Below are 20,063 nucleotides of genomic sequence, written 5' to 3'. Positions count from 1 at the left end.
TAGGGCTGGGCATCGTTCAAAATCTTTCGATCCGGTGCCAATTTCGATACCTCAGTTTCGATACCGGTTCCTAACGATACTTTTTTCGATACCAATTTTATGAAATCTATTTTAACAAGATTACATAACATATTACCTCAGAAAAAACTTTTTATTTATTTAGTTTTATTTTTTCAGTTTGACTCATGCTCCTTAGCCAGTGCACAAAGGAATAAAAAATGTTTTATAAAGCGCTCATGCTCACCAAAGCTGAATTTTTGAATAAAAAAATACAGTAAAACTTTAGTAATATTGTGAAATAGTATTACAATTTAAAATCGTATCTAATATATTTCAAAATGTAATTTATTCCTGTGATGTCAAAGCTGAATGTTCAAAATCATTACTTCAGTGTCACATGACCCTTCAGAATATGAAAACAGTTTGCTGCTTAATATTTTGGAAACTATGATAATTTTTTTCATGATTATTTTATGAATAAAAAAATCAAAAGAAAAGCATTTATTTAAAAACGAAATATTTTGTAACATTACACATGTTTTAATGTCACCTTTGATAACTTTAATGCATCCTTACTGAGAAAAAAATCTGACTAACCAACACATTTTTGAACGGCAGTGTACATTCAGTAGGTTATTATTTATTGCAATATAAACACTGGAGTGATCAACAAGATATCTCTTCATTTACCAGTCGAAGACGGAGCAACTTTCTGCTCTTATGTTTACTCCGTGCACTGTCAAGGTCTTCATCATGTTTGTTGTGGTACCGGTCTGCAGCAATTATTTTACCGCAAATACTGCTGTTGGCATCGAGCCTGGAGAAATGTACCCACACTTTTGATCGATTTTTCCACATCTTTAAGGTATTATGTGTGTGTGCTCGCGTCTCATATGAATATGAGCGCGGAGAGTTTGTGTGTGTGTGTGTGTGTGTGTGTGTGTGTGTGCTCGCGGCTTATAAGTATGCGTGTCGAGAGTTTGTGCGTGCGTGCGCGCGTCTCATATGAGTGTGCGCGGAGAGTTCCGCGTGTTTCGTGTGAATAGAGTTTGTGTGTATGTGCGTGAGCGACTTTATGTGTGTCGTTGTGCATTTCATATGTATTTGTTTGAGCACTGACGTTGACGAGTTAACTCCTTAGGTATCGAAATCTGGAACCGAACAACATGTAATTTTTCGATACTCGATAGTATCGAGGCAATTCGGTCGGTACCTAAAAAGTATCGAGACTCGGTGCCCAGCCCTACATTTCGGATTCTACGAAGAACGGGAAACTAGACAAGACGAGGCTGAACACAGGAGCGCAGCTTCGCGGCTGAGACACGAATAGACTATTGACATAAAGCTTTTACTCTTAAACACAAAAGGCACGTCCATTTGAATAAAAAAATAATATTTATTAAACAAACCAGATCAAGAGCAAAAACGAAATAAAGTGCATAACTGAAAAATAAAGCATTGGCTCAAAACGAAAACAGTGGGCACTGCGCATTAGGCTCCAATAATTTTTTTCCGTCTTCTAAAAAAAAAATGCTGCTACACTGCCGATGTCTTTGTTGACATGGTAGAAGAGGACTGACTATGAATTAAACGGTCTCTCAATTAAATAAATAATATTCAGCAAACCTTCTAGCCTACTTTCCTCAATCTGTCTCTCTTCTCCGGTGGGTTGGGCTAATCCAAAAGAAGTGAAAACAAGGGGGGTGTTCTGAAGACAGACTGTTACCTGTGAAACAGGGGTGCTCTGAAAACACCCCCATTAGCAATTAATGCTTTCCACCGGATGAAATGAACGCGCAAAACGAATGAAATGAACGCGCAAAACTGATGAAATGAACGCGGCAAAACTGATGAAATGAACGCGGCAAAAAATCGACCAATCATAATTTTGGTCAAGCCAGAACGTATCGACCAACAATCGACTAATCGACTGTGAGATTACAGCCCTAGAAAGCAGTGATTTATGTTTTCTTTTTCAGGTTTGAAAATGCCATATACCATTCAATTTTATTTTGTTTAATGACATTTATGTCGAAGATACAGGAGAGTGATAATACACACATAGCAGCCAATAAAATCTGTTGTTCAATATATGACTGCTTGTATTGCCTCATGACTGATGAAAAATTTGCCTTGTGTGCAGTAGAATTTTGATGCATCGCAATGCATCGTAGAATCGAATTGAATCGAATCGTTACCTGGTGAATCGTAATCGAATCGAATTGTGAGGGCAGTGCCAATGCAAACCCCTAAAAATCATATCTATGGAAAGTCCCCATAGAACATGGAAACCCAACGTGTGTGATTGAGTGTGTGTGTGTGTGTGTGTGTGTGTGTGTGTGTGTGTGTGTGTGTGTGTGTGAGTGAGTGTGTGGCAGAGCGAGTGAGTGTGTGGCAGAGAGAGAGAGAGAGAGAATTTTAAATACACCTTTATTATAACAATTTAGTCTTGAAATTATTCACACTTCATCCAACACTTTTTTTTTAACAACACATGTATATTTAAAAAGTCAACACCAATTCATTTCTTTCACATAAAGTACACAATACCTCATTAACACACCAGATTTCTACAAACTTTGGTAAACAGTCCACCAATTTATAATAAGCAAATTCTACATTTAATCTAGCTGCCACAAGACCCAAAAACATAGGAACCACACTTATTGCATCCTGCCCTAGAAGTTTGTTTTTTCTTGTTTTCCAGATTACTAATTTTGCAGTGCCTGATAAAAAAAAAGTATTAAAACCAAAGTCCTTTTCCTTTGAACTGAATAACTAGGACCATAAACAAACAATTTGAAAGGAAAAACCCTCACCCAAAGATAAAAACCAATTACTTAAAACGGAAAAAAAAGAGAGCGAGAGAGAGAGAGCGAGATCGAGAGAGAGCAGAGGTGTGTGTGTGTTTGTGTGCGTGTGTGTGAGAGAGAGAGAGAGAGAGAGAGAGAGAGAGCAGAGGTGTGTGTGTGTGTGTGTGTGTGTGTGTGTGTGAGTGTAAGAGAGAGAGAGAGAGAGAGAGAGAGCAGAGGTGTGTGTGTGTGTGTGTGTGTGTGTGTGTGTGTGTGTGTGTGTGTGTGTGTGTGTGTAGCTCTGAGCACTCCAGGCTGACGCTCAGAAACAAGCAGATGAAGGAGAGCCCGGACACACTGTTTGCTGAACTACAAGAGCACACTGCCATGAGCAACCTGCTCTTTTACACTGAACACAGCCCTTTATGGCACACTGCCTTCTGTCAACACCTCACCTTCACTAAGAAAAGAGGCATCTGTAAAGGCAGACAGATCTTAGCATTTGAAGATGCTGAAAAAAATGAAGAAACACGATGTTTGACCCTGAACTTGTATCAAAACGGCACTGTCATGGTCCAGGGTTTAGAATCTGCTCTCAAAGTCTTCATTGAGGATTTTAAACAAATAAAAACTCTGATGTCTGATGAGGTTGACAAGAATTTGAACACTGATGCCTCCCCTGGAAAATCAGTCCAAAAGATGACAGTGACTTCAGCAACTGCAATGCAATCTCCAATCTCAAGAATGGAAAACAATTATTCACTTCTGGAAGTAGAAGTAGTGGAGATAAAATAAATAATACTGTCCCATCTGAAGGACAACAACATAGAACAACTGACAATCGACATAAAGAACTTAAAAAAAGAAGTTGAATATCTGCAGAGACACAGAGAAAACATGTCAACAGAACTTCAGCAAACTAAAGATGAACTGAGGGAAGTAAAATCAACTTTAGGAAGACGACTAACAGACGTTAGAAAATAAATGCAGGAAGAGTTCTCTGCCCTGAAGTCAGTTCTTCGCACCAAAGATGAACTCATAACAAATCTAAAAGAAAGACTCGACTCTGTTTCTGCACCTAAAGACTCGTCTGCTAAACCCTTGATTCGTCCAGAGACGCTCATGGAAAATCCTCATCCTGAACAGCTCCCAGTGGAAGAAGAGCCTCACTGCTCGACTGACCCAGCATCCCAGATCCACAGCTCCGCTGCACAGGACCCGGGAGAAACACACGCTCTTATCCTGATCGACTCTAATGGGAAATATGTCAGTGAGAAACTTCTACTACCAAATATGAGAGTCAAGAAAATCTGGTGCCCAAACACAAGTGCTATTCAGATCCTGTCTGAGAGTAAACATGAAAACTACAAGCACATCATAATCCACACAGGGACACATGATCTAAGGGCCATGAGGGGCCGTGTGGCTCCTGTGCTGAGAGAGTGGCGATCCGAGCCATACAATGGTTCTGTCCACACTGCTGCCACGCGCCGACGTGCCGTTCCACGTGATCCACGCAAATAATGTGGAACTCTCCAGAAGTTGCGCACTTATCCCTAATGTTCATCTCGCCCATCACAAAGACATACAGCCTCATCATATGTACGACCACGTACATCTCAATAAACAAGGAGTGAAAGTCTTCGCCAGAGTGCTGAAAAGCACAGCCCTTGGAAACACAGCAAGATACAGCAACCATCTAGCTGCAGAGACATATCTAAAGACGGTCATAGAGCCTGAATTGGACAAACAAGACATGGAAGAGGCTCGATAAGAGGTAGCAGGAATAATTTTTTGAGACTGTAGAACGGAATGTTTCATAATAACTAAATGATTACGTTTGTTTATGTATTCGTTACCGCCAGAGGTGGACAGTAACAAAGTACATTTACTTGAGTACTGTACTTAAGTACACTTTTTGAGTATCTGTACTTTACTTGAGTATAATTTTTTCTGTAAACTTTTACTTTAACTTCACTACATTTGAAAGACAAATATCATACTTTTTACTCCACTACATTTCTGTCAAGGTCCTTGAGTAGAAAGTATAACGTCAGGGAAGATTTGGGTTGCAGGGGTTGCATTTTGGTTGGAAATGAAATTCTGGTTGAGACACTCGACAGTCAGAACTCGACTGATGTTGGTTTCTGACATCAATCCGATTTTCAACCACAATATAACATCTGTCCAACGTTGGAGATTAACGTCAATCTGACATTGGATTCTGACATCAACATGTTTTTAATTTTCAACGTTGGGTTTGGTCTTCTAAATGTGAATTTTGTCATTGTTTTGGAGCACACTAGCTTATAGATAACAAGGCTAACATTTTCATACTAAAAGCCAAACAACTGGGAACAGCCATTTGGGTGTCCGAAACCATTGTGGACGTTATTGAGTACACTTATTCAATCCCACTACTGGTACTGTGTTATAGAAATAAATGTGATATTGATATGAGGGTAGGTAGGCATAGATTCAGAGGCATAAGGTACTGTAAATTGGCTATTACATGCAACAATGCAACAATAATAAAACAATGCATTGACATTTACTTTTTATACTTAAGTACTTTTAAAAATGAGTACTTCTGTACTTTTACTTAAGTAAAAATCGGTCTTCACAACTTTTACTTGTAACGGAGTAATATTTGACCAGTAGTATCTGTACTTTTACTCAAGTAAGGAAGTTGTGTACTTTGTCCACCTCTGGTTACCGCAGAGTAATGTGAAAATGTATGTTTATGTCTGGAGATGGCGTGGCTGCCAATTGGTTTTGTTCATAAATGTTGACAAGTGGGGTGTGCATGAGTGTGTGTGTGTGTGTGTGTGTGTGTGTGTATGTTTGTATGTTGTTTTGGTTGTTTGTATGTTTCTATGTGGGTTTGTCTATATGTTTTTCTTTTAGATGTTATTTATTGTTTTTGTACAGCTCTACTATTGACAGATGTTTAATCAGACACAACGGTTATGGTAAAAGATAGATTAAATATTAAAGGGTTATGCATAGCACATTTAAATGTATGTAGTCTGAGAAATAAGGTTCAGGATATTTCGGAAACTCTAATAAATAATAATTTGCATATTCTGGCAATATCAGAAACTCATTTAGATACAAATACTGACAATTCGTTATTGCATATAAATAGGTACAATCTGTATAGATATGATAGAAATGCAAATGGTGGTGGGGTTGCAATTTACGTTCAAAATCAAATACCTGTAAAAATTAGAAATGATTTTGGTTGTGTGGGTGTAGAAGCTTTGTGGTTACAAGTACAGTTACCACATCTTCGGCCTGTTCTAATTGGTGTTTGTTATCGACCACCTAATGTACCTATAGTTTATTTAGATAAGATTTGTACTATGTTAGACAAAGTTTGTGATACAAAATATGAAATATATTTTTTAGGAGATTTAAATATTGATTGGCATTTGAATAACTGTTCGTTAAAAAATAAGTTGCTTTCATTAGCAGAGATCTGTAATTTATCACACGTTGTTAAAAAAATCAACTAGAGTTTCTTATAGATCTGATGGCACAAAAATAGCTACATGTATTGATCTAATTTTTACAAATGCCGCAGACTTATGTTCAAAAGCAATTTCTATGCCGGTAGGCTTTAGTGATCATAATTTAGTTTCAATTAATAAGAAAACTAAGGTGCCCAAATCAGGGCAGAAAATTATTGTTAAAAGGATATTTAAATATTTTAATGAAAATGAATATTGTGAAGAAGTCAGAAATGTTGATTGGTCAAAGATATTAGTTGAGGATGATCCTAATAGAGCCTTAGAGGCTTTTATTAGCTCAATAATGCCAATCATGGATAAATATGCGCCATTGAGACGAATAACTGTGAGAACCATTGCTGCTCCTTGGGTAGATTTAGAGCTTAAGGAGCACATAAAGCTTAGAAATGACTTAAAGGCTGAAGCAATCGCATCAGGAAATAGTATCCTGTGGAATAAGTATAGGAAATTAAGAAATGATGTTACTAAATTAAATAGAACAAAAAAAAGAAATTATTATGAAAATAAGATTAAAGAGGCAAAATCTGATAGTAGTAATCTTTTATTGAAGTTGACGGATCCATTTTGACTAAACCCAGTGATATTGCAAATCATTTAAGTTCTTATTTCAAGAATAAAGTTTCAACTTTAAGACAAGGTATGAATCTGAAACAAAAAAGTTATTTAAATAATAGAACAATATGTAATAAAATAATGGAAAATAAAGCATGCAAATTTGACTTTGAAAGAGTAAGTACTACTACAGTTGAGAATTTATTAAAAGTAATTAAAGAGAAACCATCAGGTGCTGATAACCTTGATGCAAAATTATTAAAATTAGTAGCTGATGTGATTGCTAGGCCTATAAGTTATATAATAAATCTAAGTTTAGAGAAAGGCATTTGTCCTACTAGTTGGAAAGTCGCTAAAATTATGCCACTTATAAAGAATAATAAGGAACCACTGTCGGGTAAAAATAGTAGACCTATTAGTATTTTATCCATTCTGAGTAAGGTTACGGAAAGAATTGTTTATGAACAAATCAGTATGTATTTTAGTATAAATGGTTTAAATTATTTTTATCAGCATGCATATAGGAAGGAACATTCTACAACAACAGCTTTGGCTCAGATAACTGATGACTGGATAAAAGATATTGATAATAAAAAGATTGTTGGAACAGTATTGTTAGATCTGAGTGCTGCTTTTGATGTACTTGATCATGAAATTTTGTTGGAAAAGTTAATTTGTTATGGTTTTGAAAAATCTGCTATTGAATGGATTAAAAGTTATCTTGCCAATAGGGAATTTACTGTAACATTTAATGGGAGTAACTCTGATATACAGACTCTTGATTGTGGTGTGCCACAAGGGAGTTGCCTTGGGCCACTTTTATTTTCTATCTTTACAAATGATCTGCCTTTTGTTTTAGAGAATTCCACCATGGCCCTATATGATATGATTCTACAATTTATACGTCCGCGCAAACCCTTGTTGAACTTAATACAATTTTACAAGTTGAACTGAAACTAATTGAAAATTGGATTAGGGACAATAAAATGGTGATTAATGCAGAGAAAAGTAAATGTATGGTGCTGGGATCCAAGTATTTGTTAAAAGATCCGCTGGTGTTGAGTCTGACTGTGGGGGATATTGCAATAGAACAGGTTACGGAGGTAAAGCTACTCGGTGTGACTGTTGACAGCTTGTTAAATTGGAATAGTCATATAAATCAAATATTATTGAAAATGGGCAGGAGTCTGGCAGTTGTTAAGCATTGTAGAAAATTTATTCCAAGTCGAGTGATGAAAATATTAGTAGAATCATTAGTTTTATCACATTTGGATTATTGTTCAATTATTTGGTCAAGTACAACTGAAATGAATTTAAGAAAATTGCAAGTTTCTCAAAATAAAGCAGCTCGGGTAGTTTTAAGTTGCCCTTTCAGGACTAGTGTTAGAGACTTGAATATTAGGTTAGTTTGGCTAAGTGTAAAAAGTAGGATTAATTATTGTATTGTTAACTTTGTTAGAAAAATTATTGTTACAAAAATGCCAGAAATACTATACAGCAGACTGTCTTTTTTTAGTGCTGTGCATCAATATTCCACTCGTCAGTCAACAGAGAGTCGCTTTTTGTTACCTCCGTGTCGAACTAACCTTATACAAAGGACGGTGCTGTATAGAGCAATGGTGGCATGGAATTCTCTTCCGCAGTTTTTGATTTTGGGAATGAATGCAATGAATTTTCATAAAAGATAAAGACTTTATTTATTTACATTTGAATATTTGTTATTTATATGTGTTGCTTTTTTGATATGAATGGTTGAAAAGAGGATAAACATTGTGAAAATTATGAACCCTATAGTAGTATTTCTGTAATTGTGTATTGTGATAATGAATAACGTAGAGCTGTTGTCTTATTGTTTTTTTGTTTTTTTATTTAGTACGTTGTTGTATTGTTATGTATGAATGTGTACACTCCATTTTTGTCTACATAATGTATGGTTTTATGTTATAAGAATTTTTTTTTTTTTTTTTGGTGTTGAAGTCTATAGACCCCAGGAAGAATAGCTACTGCTTTTGCAGCAGCTAATGGGGATCTTAATAAACTAAACTAAACTAAACTACAGCAGAAACTTCGACAACAGGAGAAGCCCTCAGCCACCAAGAAGCCCTCGTCCTCCAGCAGAGCCCAGACCGACCACCGGACCTCCATCACAACACAACAGCTACACAACATCAAGAAGCCCTCGTCCTCCAGCAGAGCCCAGACCGACCACCGGACCTCCATCACAACACAAGAGCTATGCAGCGGCCGCGCAACAACCACACAACCCTGCAGCCGCTGAACTCAACCAGATCAGACATCTGCTGAACATCATCTGCTCCAGACTGAGGACGTAACCTACACAAACACACACACACACTACAGAAGAAACTATACATGAACTCTTTTAAAATCAGTTGTTGGAATATACAAGGTCTGCACTCTTCTACTTTTGGTAATAAGACTGCAGACCAAGACTTACTCCGCAGTGTAAGAGATATGGACATCTGTATCTTTCATGAGACGTGGTGTCGTAGTAATGAGACTTTACATTGTCCAATAGGATACAAGGAAATTATAGTTCCTTCATTCAAAAATTCTAAAATAAAATGTGGCCGAGACTCAGGAGGAATACTTGTATGGCACAAAGACGCTTTAAAACATTCGATTAAGATTGCTAAAATTGGAAAATCATTTATTTGTCTTGAAGTGAAATCCGTCACATCCCAGTGTAAGCTTTACCTCTGTGCAATCTACACTCCACCTCATGACTCTCCCTATTATGAAGAGCAAAGCTTTCCGACATTACACACTGACATCTACACTTCCAGTCCAGAGGAAATGTCCTCATCTGCGGAGACTTAAACGCCAGAACAGGCCGAGAACTTGATTATGTAAATATTGTAGATATGACTTGCTTGCTCAGTTGTAAGTCGCTTTGGATAAAAGCGTCTGCTAAATGACTAAATGTAAATGTAATGACCACATCCTCAATGACGCCACGTTTCATCCCTCATCGAATATCACACGAGAAACAGCTATGATAATTCAGTGAACATTAATGGAAAACAAATGTTAAAACTCTGTAAAGCAGGGCCAGTGACTGGCCATCAGCAAAACAAACAGCAATTCGTCACACACAGTGGCGCGAAGAGTGTCAATGTTACTTCAGGTTATTTAATATTCCGGCTGTGAATTATAAGCTCTGCCTCCGATTGAGCTAAAATCAGCCAATCGTCGAGGTAGTTCAGTATTCGCATACTCCGTTGTTGGGGGGCGAGCGAGCGCCGTGTCCATGCACTTCGTGAACGTGCGAGCCTGCGAGGTGATGGGGACAGACCGAACGTCAGGACATTGTACTTATAAGCTCGACCCTCGGAGGCGAATATCAAGAATGGCCTGTGACGGGATGCTATCTGTATCTGAAAGTAAGCGTCTTTCAGATCCACTGAGATAAACCATGCAATCTCACGGGCGAATTTGCGCAAGGATTGGTTGTCAGCAATTTGAACGAGTATTTCATACGCGCTTGTTCAAACGTCTTGGGGACGAGAAAGTAGCGTCTGTAAAAGCCCGACTCGCTCTGCGTTAGAGGAACGGTCTTTATAGCCCCTTTTCCCAGCAGTTTCGCTATTTCGGCGCGAAGTAGATGTGATACTTCGCTTTTCACCGTAGGGGCGGACTGGCCAATGTGGGCCGGCCCACTCGGAAGGCTACACGAATATATTTTAAAAATCAAAATATTACTTTTATTTTCTATGCTAATGGATGAGTGAATCGATCGCGCGGGCGCGGCCGACAAGGAGTGTGTTTTGTGTGCATGTGAGTGTATTGCCCTCCCTCCCTGTTAATTAGTTTGGTCTACTCCATTGAGTATTTTGAAACACGCCCCCTTTCACGTTTAATCTGTGCAGATCTGAGCAGATAATTACAAATAATTGTCTATGGATGAAAAGCTGGAAGAAAAGAAGCAAGTTTAATATCACAGCCTAATAGTAGCCTATGCCATGAGGATTCATGTTAATGCAAAATTTTAATGTCTTGATAGTTTTATATTAATATTGTTGTGTCTTAATGTTCTTCTGTTTGTTTCCCTTTGTTTTACAAATTTTATCTAATAAGTGTTGTGTTATTTAAAATAAATGTTTAAAGGGCACCTATTATGGAATTTTGAAATTTACCTTTCATGTAGTGTGTAACATAGATCTAAGTGAACAAAAACATCCTGCAAAGTTTGAAATATGAAAGTGCACCGTATATAAAGTTATTGTCTTTCAAAAGTGAGAGTCGACTCTGAGTCATTTTTATGAATCGTTAGAAGACCGAAGCTTTTTCTCTGACAAGATGACGTCAACTTGTCAAGTTATTTGAATAGGATACGCCCACTTATTGCGCTCCAAGGCCAGCAGGGAAAATATCATGGCGACGAGACGCTGTGTTCTGAAGTGCGGCTCAAAAGCAAACTTTTTTCATCTGCCCAAGGAGGAGCATTTGAAGACTAAGTGGCTACAATTCATATATATAACTATACCACAGAAGTATAGTCCGAGCCTTGTGCTTTGTTTGAGTCATTTTGAAGACGATTGCTTTTTAAATGCAATCAAACTGGGATTCGCGAGCCGGCTGATATTGAAGGAAGGTTCAGTTCCAAGTGTATTTGCATCAGCTTCCTCCTCCGTATCACAACCTGTAAGTGTTATTAATAATTTTTGCTTTTATATTTTATGTAGCATGCTTAATAATTATTTTGTTTGTTGTGTAAGCACCGTTTAGCTTCTAGGTCTTCAATGACAATTGTATTGAGATATGTGAAGTGTTTGTCGTTGTTTTCGGAGTTGTCTAAAGAATAGAGTAATAACTGTAACGTAACTGCATTTTTTTTTTGTTGGTAAAAACGTTATGTTTATGCATCGGGCTAACGCAAACAAAGACTGATTGTGCTTTTACAATATGAACTCTGGGCTATGCTCGCTAACATAACATTAAATTATTTATCTTATTTTTCGTTTTTTACTACAAACTATAAAGCAGTGGACTATAATCATTATTATAATACAATTTAATTGATAAAAGCATCATTGTACTCCGTGTTAAAAATAAGTATTATCTCTGTAAACACTGCTGGGTCATCTGACCAATCAACGCAGATTAGCGTCGCGCAAAGGAGGGGTTTGAAAAACGAGTCGTTAAACGAATCATTTGGGAGTCGGTGAGCAAATCGGGTAAAAATAAATGCATATTATACGAAAACAAAAGTGTTTTTTGTCATTGCATGCATGTAAAACTGTTGTTGGGGACTCCCTAAACAACATTAGGAACATTTTAAATGTCATAATAGGTGCCCTTTAAATAGCATTTATTTTTGTATTGTGTAATATTTTTATGCTATAAGTAGTGTTAAAGGTCCCATGACATGGGGTTATTATATTATTTTATAATGTTTCCTGGGTTGCCCTTATAATGTTAGTATGTTTTTTAGATAAACAATAGTCATAATTTAGAAACAAAAGGCATTTTTCCTAGCCCAGTTTTAGCCTCTGATTTGAACGCTCTGTTTGAAGGGGCGTGTCTGTGTGAGTCTTCGGTGTAACCGGCCACTGCTGTGATTGGCTGACATGCTTGCATATGAAATAGCTACTTATTACATGTGAAACTCTCTCGAATACTTTTACTACAGTTATTATATGTTTTTACTATTACAGCTATCGAGATTAACAAATCGTCAGAAGTTTTTAAAGTATTTAGATCTATTCCCATCACATAAAATGTTGCCATGCAGGGCATTGCGCAAGATGACAGTCTGTTGTTGATCGCGAGAATGAAGATCTTATCATTGCAACGCAGTTTCTGCACTCTCTCTGCTTTCACCAATGCAAACACGATGATGTAAATACAGTAAGAGCGATCATATGCAGTGTAACGTGCGTCATTGGTTTCATAACGAGTTTGGCAAGTGTCCAGATAAACTCGATCGCGCTGTGTCCATGAGAAAATGAGCTAGGAAGTAGGAACGCGTGCGTGCGATTCCTACAAAGATTGTTCTTTGATCGCTTTCTGTATTTAACTTATTCACAATTTAAATACGATTATTTTCATCCTACTAAAAGAAACGATGTGAAGTTGATATTTTAGTCACTGGCTTGACTTACTGAGGCATAAACAGCAGTATTGAACGATTTGAGAGAAAGATTACCTGTCTGAACTTGAACAATTACACATCAGAAAGTGTTGCTTGGCTGTATCGGCCCAAGTTGAGGAAACAGTCGTCGGTGAAATGTATGCCCCAGACATTCAAAACTTTGAGGAGTTGTGTCGGCGCATTTCCAGAGAAAATTAAATTAATCCACTGGTTCTTCTGGGGCTTGGATGAAGGAACTAAAAAAAGGCTTCGGTGTTCATTTGTACATCCAATTATTGAGCCATTATTATGCTTCGCTCGCTCAAACGCCATGATATCTCCCGTGGACAAACTAAAATCGCGCGCACGCGTTCCTACTTCCTAGCTCATTTTCTCATGCGGGAAATATTCTCTGGGCGGCAAAGCAGAGAAAGGCGAGGTAACATTTCCTCCTTATGACGTCATAAGGAGGAGATTCAAGATCAGCCCGATTGAGCTTCCACTTTCTCAAAGGCAGAGAAAGATAGCAAAAGCTCGATTTACACCGATTGAAATTTCTAGAAACTTGGGGACCATATACAGGCTAGGGGAACTCGTATTAATGTTAAAAAACCTCAAAAAGTGAAATTTTCATGTCATGGGACCTTTAAAAATTATTCTGCACATTAATGAGCCAATGTGTTATGATGTGGGATGTGGTGGGCTGCTGTGGGTCAGAAGGTCCAGGGCCACTTTTTGGTCCCAGTCCGCCCCTGCGCGGCAGTCTGCGAGCGAACTGCAGCGAGTAACCTCGTTTTATTATGTTCAGCACCCATTCTGATATGCCAGAAATGGTTTCCTATGCTTTTCCTTATATTTCTTTCAGGGCCAGTAAAAATATAGAAGGGGCCAGCAAAACTCTGATCTACTGGCCCCGGGGGCCAGTGGGGATTTTTTTTTATGTTGAGCCCTGTGTAAAGGTTTAGGTCTATACATCCTTAACGGCAGAACTCGAGGAGATACATTAGGTAGATTCACTTACTGCTCCAGATTAGGAACCAGTGTGGTTGATTATTCAATAACGGATATTGATCCAAGCTTTATTAATGCCTTCACAGTCAGACCTCAGCTCCCGATCTCCGATCACTGCCAGACTGTGCTGTATCTGAACCCCGTGTGAAGTGACTAAAACTGCTCCACTTGAATCTGAGAAACTGTTTCCTCTGAAACCTAAACTTACATGGAATCAATCCAGCTCAGATCAATTCAAAGAAAACATGAACAGTCCTACTATATTAAAAATGCTGGATGAATTTATGTCCACCGATTTCACTTTAGATATTAATGGAATAAATTTAGCAACAAAAACCTTAAATTACATATTCAAAACATTGATAACTCTATCTAACATTAAACAGCAAAGCAAACATAAAACAAATCACCAGAAATAAGAAAGGATGTCTGGTTCGATGATGAATGTGCAGGTCTCAGAAAACAACTGAGAAGACTCTCTAACAAGAAGCACAAAGACCCGTCCAGCCAGACATTACGGCTTTCTTATTCAGAACGTCTGCAAAACTACAAAAGACTTTTGTGGAACAGAAGAGAAAAATATTTAAAAACCAAAATTGATGAAATTGATGATTCGGTCGATCAAAACTCTTTCTGGAACCTATATAAAAAACTTGAAAAACCCAAATCAGAGATGTCACTCCAGAATGGCACAATTTGGAAATCTTACTTTGAAAATCTGTATCAAAAATGTAATCATCTGACCTTAACCAACCTCAGAATAAAATAAAGAAAACGCTAGAAGACCTGGAGAAAACAATTAACAAAATCCATTAGATAAACCTAACAATATTTGAAATATTATAAAAAAAATCTCAAATTAAAAAAAGCATGTGGACAAGATCAAATTAATAATGAAATGCTTAAACTCAGCAGTCCCAGCATGATTAAAACTCGAGCCAAATGATTTAATCTGGTTTTATGGTCCGGAAACGTCCCTGAGATCTGGTCTGAACGACTCGTCACCATGGGCGTCAGTTTGGTTTGAAATGTGCTGGGTACAGTGACGCATTCTTTTTTCTCTCTCTCTTTCACGCAGGTCATGTTTTGAAAGACAATGTCCTGTAGATTACTAATGTAAATAAAAAAAAATGTATACAAAATGTGATGATGTCCGACTCCGTTTATGAAGAAGAAAACCTTAAGTTTTCAAGCATTAGACATATGACCCACTTTCTGCTTCAGCCTACCATGTTGACAATATGACATGGCGTGGTTTAATGTACCTAAACAATGATTACCAAATTTCTCTCTCATATTGCTCCTCATAATTGACAACGGTCAAAAAAAATTAACCCGAATTCAAATTATTTTGGACGTTATCTAACATTATTAAGCGTTTCTACTTCACATTTTCAGCAGGGCAGCTGAGCGGCTGTGGGTTGAGTCCCCACGGTTCTCATGCCGCGTGCCCACCCACCACTCCCCCAAACGTATCCCAATGTTACAGTTGTGTCAGTGTTATGAACAGAGAAGCGTGTAGCCAGCGCAGCAGCAGAACGACTAAATTGAGCTCGAGGTAAAAAAAAAAGAAAGAAAAAAAAGTGCTGGGTACAAAATGACTCATGACGAAACCTGGAGGGTACGCGTCCCCACCGTCCCCACCGAAATCGACGCCTATGCTCGTCACCCCAATATTCAAGAAAGCTGACCGCTTCGACCCCAGTAGTTATCATCAGTGTGGGCAGTGCTTTAGGAAAACTGTTCTGCAGTATCATAAACACACACATCGTCACACACATCTCATCACAAACTGGCTTTTTACCAAAACAGCGCACATCCGACCACATCTATTCTCTCCACACTCTGATCCACAAAAACATCAAGGACAAACTGAGGAAAACATTTGCATGTTTTGTAGCCTTTAAAAAAGCATTAGATTCAATTTGGCATGATGGTCTCCAGTACAAACTCCTAAACATCGGCGGAAAAACGTTTGATGTAATAAAATCTCTACACAGCAACAGCAAAAGTGCTTCCAGCATAGACGTGGAGTGAGTGAGTGTGTGTGTGTGTGTGTGTGTGTGTGTGTGTGTGTGTGTGTGTGGCGCAGCACAGCACTAGCTGTGTGTGTGTGTATGTGTGTGTGTGGCCAGGTCCTGCAGCACAGCACTAGCTGTGTGTGTGTGTGTGTGTGTGTGGCCAGGTCCTGCAGCACAGCACTAGCTGTGTGTGTGTGTGTGTGTGTGTGTGGCGAGGTCCTGCAGCACAGCGCTAGCTGTGTGTGTGTGTGTGTGTGTGTGTGTGTGTGTGGCCAGGTCCTGCAGCACAGCACTAGCTGTGTGTGTGTGTGTGTGTGTGTGTGGCGAGGTCCTGCAGCACAGCGCTAGCTGTGTGTGTGTGTGTGTGTGTGTGTGTGTGTGGGGCCAGGTCCTGCAGCACAGCACTAGCTGTGTGTGTGTGTGTGTGTGTGTGTGGCGAGGTCCTGCAGCACAGCGCTAGCTGTGTGTGTGTGTGTGTGTGTGTGTGTGTGTGTGGCCAGGTCCTGCAGCACAGCACTAGCTGTGTGTGTGTGTGTGTGTGTGTGTGTGTGTGTGTGTGTGGGGCCAGGTCCTGCAAAACAGCACTTGCTGTGTGTGTGTGTGTGTGTGTGTGTGTGTGTGTGTGGCCAGGTCCTGCAGCACAGCACTAGCTGTGTGTGTGTGTGTGTGTGTGTGTGTGTGATGGGGGCCAGGTCCTGAAGCACAGCACTAGCTACAACTGTGTGTGTGTGTGTGTGTGTGTGTGTGTGTGTGTGTGTGTGGCCAGGTCCTGCAGCACAACACTAGCTACAGCTGTGTGTGTGTGTGTGTGTGTGGGGCCTGGTCCTGCAGCACAACACTAGCTACAGCTGTGTGTGTGTGTGTGTGTGTGTGTGTGTGTGTGTGTGTGTGTGTGTGTGTGTGTGTGTGTGTGTGTGTGTGTGTGTGTGTGTGTGTGTGTGTGAGAGAGAGTTGACAGAGAGAGAGAGCAGAGGAGTGTGTGTGTGTGTGTGTGTGGACAGAGAGAGTGCAGAGGTGTGTGTGTGTGTGTGTGTGTGTGTGTGTGAGAGAGAGAGAGTTGACAGAGAGAGAGAGTAGAGGAGTGTGTGTGTGTGAGAGAGAGAGTTGACAGAGAGAGAGAGTAGAGGAGTGTGTGTGTGTGTGTGTGTGTGTGTGTGTGTGTGTGTGTGTGTGTGTGTGTGTGTGTGTGTGTGTGTGTGTGTGTGTGTGTGTGTGTGTGTGTGTGAGAGAGAGAGTTGACAGAGAGAGAGAGTAGAGAAGTGTGTGTGTGTGAGAGAGAGAGAGAGTTGACAGAGAGAGAGAGTAGAGGAGTGTGTGTGTGTGAGAGAGAGAGAGAGTTGACAGAGAGAGAGAGTAGAGGAGTGTGTGTGTGGACAGAGAAAGTTCAGGTCGTTATGAAGTTTAAAAGAAAGATCGGGATTATGTTATTCATGTTCCTGGTCGCCGTAAGAGTTCCAAAGTTTTCCATATTAACAGGATAAAGATCTATCATGAGAAGGAATCGAGTCTTGGGAAGCCTGTTAATTGTGTTCCTTCCAGCATGAAACCTGGTGAGGTGACTGCGGTATGTTTGGCTGCACCGGAACAGTTGTATGAAGAGAGGGGTCCATCTAGATGTATAGTTGAAGGTCGGTTGAAAAATTCTGGAGAGCTATTAACCTTGCCTAGTCGACTGTCACATTTATCTGCAATGCAGCAAACTGCCATCTTGGAATTAGTGAACCAGTTTCCGATGTTGTTCAGCGACTTCCCCGGTCGAACGTCTGTTATAGAGCACGATATCGATGTGGGACTTGACACTCGGCCCATAAAACAACATCCATATCGTGTTAACCCGACTAAAAGATCCCTTTTGAATAAGGAAGTTCAGTATAGGTCTTATTCGATCTACGTCATCGATGTTCGCGGCGGCCATGTTGTTGACAGAACCCACGGCAACTGTCAGTCTGTCAATTGACAAGCGAGGCATGGTCGGTATTATCCATGGTATTATCGCTGTATTTTTTTTTTTAAACAGCGCGATGGTGTGTTGTGTAATACACGGCTGTTCTAACAACAGCAAGAAGAAGTTAGTTTTTATGCGATACCGACTGTCAGAAAACGTGAAGGGAAGGAGACAGAGGAGTGAGCCAGCGCAGGAGAGACTTGTGGCTCGATTTAATATTGACTCATTTGGATAAATATTAGGTAGGCTACACAAGATAGGCATTAATTTTTCTCAAGAAAAAAACAACTCACCTAATGCTGTAAACATACAGAGAGAGATATGCGTTTTTTTATTATAATAACTTTAATGATATAAGTAAAAATATAATATGTAATAAAGTACACATATTTAGCAAAATACTCTATCTCTTTTTTTCTAGCCAAATTATGGTCATCAAATGGCTTAGGCTAAATGTTATGTTACATAATTGTTCTCCAGCTGTTTTATTGACCCCTTTTTTTGTTTGATTGATTGGTCGATATTATGTATGAGGAATATACATTTCGGTAAGTTGTACTGTATCTTTCAACATTGTTCATTTGTGTTTATTTACTAGCTAGCGTTAGAGATGATCGGTTCACGTGCCGCTAGGGATCTGTCTCGTCACATTTACAAGCGCCAAAACTGTATTTATTGTTTGAATTTCGTAATAAAAGTGACAGAACCTGAGAGCTGAGTTTTTTTATATCATAAGTAACTGCTCTGTCTAGTCTGCCGGTCTCCGTGTCCTCTTTGCGTCGCGATTTTTCTGTGCGTGAGAAAATGGATGTGTGGCATGAGAGCGTGTGGAAAGTGTGCTTCACGGTGAATGCGTGAGAGTTGGCAGCTCTGAATAAATATCCGGATAAGTTACGGCTGGCAATAAGGACGAATCTTTACTTAAGGCTATTGGGTCTGTTTGATATGAGTCCACCTCAATCAAGCTCATCTTCTCTTGATACCGACGAGATGAAGCCATTAGTCTACGGCTCCCCTCAACTAAAATCTGCGTGCGGCTACGGGCAGGACAGATGTCATGTCAACAATATGGCCGCGGTTAGCTACTTCCGGTGTTTGCGAATAAGGCCTATATGTTAGAGAATCAAATTGCAGAGCCTAGTATCAGCCCCTGGAGTTCGCCATGTTTGCTGGTGGGAAAGTCTGATGGTAGCTATCGATTCTGCACTGATTATCGGCGATGTAGCAATACTGACTTTGAGTATAAATTGGGGAAATTAGCACTCAAATGGGAAATTGAATATTCATGGGTTTTGATAAATATTATCTGCATACGCTCTAAAATGGTTCTAAATATGGGCTTGTACCGCCTTGAACCTATATGAATATGTATCAGGTTTACTCGTGATACTAATTCATACAGGGAAAGGGAATGATTTTAATCAGTCGTACTTGGAAATACAACTTTAACCACTAATGCGTATACATATAATATTTACATCAACACTTCGATCCGTTTAGTTCTGGGCAAGCAAAATTACATCCATATGGCCATAATGGAGATAACTTACCCTCCCAGAGATTAAATCGGGAATATTTAAACTATGCAATGTTTAAAAGTGTGGTAGAGCGTTTTAAAAAGGTAGCATAGAAAAACCGAATCTTCATTTGACTTCAGATTATGGATTCAATACACATGAACTCAGGCAAAGATTAAATGAAGTTTAATAAAGACACATTAAAGTACGTATACGATCAATCTTAACAATATGCATAAACAAACAAATGATTATAAAACGATTACGTAGCGTGTATATATAGTAACACGATATTAACCAAGAGATGGAGAGAGAGAGAGAGAGAGAGAGAGAGAGAGAGAGAGATTGAGAGAGAGAGAGAGATTACACAGTTTAAGGAATACTTTCAATAATCAAGAGACCGGAGGGTTCTCAGACAACCTTAACTAGCTTTGTTTCAAAGACCAGATTGGGAATTAGCCTACTGTGTTTGTCGTTGAAAAGTCGTCTGGTGCGAGCGCTGTTTCTTTGAAGACTCGCAGGTTTCCGGGCTGCGTCACGTGGTTGTTTTGACGCAGGGTGGAGGCGCTAAGCTTTCGCTCGTTAAAACACTGGATCA

The 20,063-nt window shown here is 39.2% G+C and overlaps 1 protein-coding gene across 5 annotated transcripts in view; it reads right to left on the bottom strand.

Moving 5' to 3' along the window:
- The window catches only part of LOC306997717 (protein NLRC3-like), a 48,067-nt gene that overhangs the window by 9,358 nt on the left and 18,646 nt on the right, over window positions 1-20,063 (bottom strand). The gene's annotated exons all lie outside the window — the stretch shown is intronic.

This window comes from Phoxinus phoxinus (genome assembly GCF_949152265.1).
Source record: "Phoxinus phoxinus genome assembly, chromosome: 4".
Taxonomy (NCBI): Eukaryota; Metazoa; Chordata; class Actinopteri; order Cypriniformes; family Leuciscidae; genus Phoxinus; species Phoxinus phoxinus.
Note: the sequence above shows the minus strand (reverse complement) of the source record. Positions and strands in the feature narration are given on the sequence as shown.